The sequence below is a fragment of the Hibiscus syriacus genome, unplaced genomic scaffold, assembly GCF_006381635.1.
Source record: "Hibiscus syriacus cultivar Baekdansim isolate YM2019G1 unplaced genomic scaffold, ASM638163v2 tig00112910_pilon, whole genome shotgun sequence".
Classification (NCBI taxonomy): domain Eukaryota; kingdom Viridiplantae; phylum Streptophyta; class Magnoliopsida; order Malvales; family Malvaceae; genus Hibiscus; species Hibiscus syriacus.
The window spans coordinates 1,033,173-1,034,993 of NW_024063417.1; the positions used below are offsets into that span (position 1 = coordinate 1,033,173).

The following is a 1,821-nucleotide window of genomic DNA, read 5'->3' on the forward strand; positions in this document are numbered from 1 at the left end:
AATTTTTTTAATTAAGCAACACAAGTACAATTGTTACATTGTATATTACTAAAAGAAAAATAAAAGCTCATTTAATTAAGCACATGTTAGATTACACCCTAAATTATTATATATCCTAAACCCTAAATCCAAACCTTGAACCCTAAACTCTAAACCCTTTATCCGATTATGTGATAGGGTACTAAAAGAAAAATAAAAACAAATTTAATTAAGCACATGTTAGAATATACCCTAAACTATAAACCATAAACTCTAAATCTCAAACCCTAAACCTTATGCCCTAAACCCTAAACCCTAAACCCTAAACCCTAAACCCTTAATCTTATTATGTGATAGAGGTTAAGTTATGCACATGAAGGTAACATACAAATTATGCAAAATGAAATTAATGAAATTAACAAGGGTTTATATATAAATAAACTAATAAATCACACTTGGTCAAATCAATCAATAGGTCCATTATCAAAACAAACGGTGATCAAAACATAAAATAAAAATAAATTAACAACTCAAATCATAAAAATGTAAACCTTGATTAATGACGAAATCAGAAGATTACAAATATAACAGGTCCTAAAATGCTAATACTCCATTTCTAAAACACGGGCTTGATTATCTATCCACTGTCCTTGTTTCTTTGGTTTTCTTTTTCTCTCTTCAACTCTTTGTTTTGTGTATCCTCAAGCTTTCTGCAACAAACAAGTGCATCCTACGAAAATGTAGGAAAATGTAGCCGAGGGTTCAAGACGCTCAAAAAATGGAGTACTTGGGCATCCTACGATTCGACAAATGAATTTGCGAAGGCATTTGTTCATTTGCTAGAGGGGATTCAATTCATAGAGTTTACACCTCCCTGCTGTGACCTTCGCCTCTTCAACCAAACAAGAAAGCAAAACCAAAAGGAGAAATACTAAAAATCAATAACCATTTTGTTTCAACATCGATTTTCAAAGGCAAACTTGGATTAAAGTGCATCGTTTTGGAACTGCATCCATAGGTCTTTCGTTTCTCTACAAAGGATAATTACTGATGGAAATCAAATAAGTGCAGAGTAGAAAATCATAAATCGAAAACAAAGTGGAAGAGGGAAGCGATGCTCAGTGAATACGAACCAGAAAAAAATCATCTCGCGAATTAGTTATGAAACAAATCGGGCTATCGAATCTGATTCGTAACAAATCTATCAACTCAACATTTTGAGAAAAAGTTTTCGAGGAATCGTATCTGCAAGCAAGCAAGTGTAATAGATTTATGAACTGATTCGTAACTAAAATATGACAAATCCAGGAATCTAAAAAATAAGAGTTCTATGCCAAAAAGGGGAGCAGAAAAAACAATAATTAAGAAACCAAACAAGACCAGGCAGTTACATTGAACCAGATAACTATCAAAACTACCAAACTTACTAGAAAACTGGAAACCAAAAAAGCTGATTAAAACCAGCGAAACTGGATTTTGCTTTATATCAAGTTTGGAAACCAAAAAGTTTCAGCCTTTTAAACCAAACTTTAGAGCAATTCATTTTCAACCGGTTGAAATAGGAACTGAAAGAACAATCAGTTCAACCACCAGTTTGGTTTTTTATTCCTCAGGAAGCTTTGTTTTTGAAGCATAGATCAAAGATGAGAGTGAAAAGAAGCTTGGAATTTGGCAGGTGAGTTTGTCATGTGAGTTATATCCCACATCGGTGGTTCTTGGGGAATAAGGGGTAAAGTGAATGTATAAAAGGGGATGAGTTTTCAGCAAATGAAAATTAACCCTTGGAGTTTGAATCGAGCTTGAATCGAGTTCGAGTCTTGAGCTTCAATCGAGCTCGAGAAA

At 33.5% G+C, this 1,821-nt stretch overlaps 1 non-coding gene across 1 annotated transcript; it reads right to left on the minus strand.

Annotated features, from left to right (window-relative positions):
• Positions 1-723: 723 nt before the first annotated feature.
• LOC120184470 lies at positions 724-871 on the minus strand. Its single transcript, XR_005522024.1, has one exon. It is a non-coding gene; the product is annotated as a small nucleolar RNA snoR145 (small nucleolar RNA).
• Positions 872-1,821: the final 950 nt, after the last annotated feature.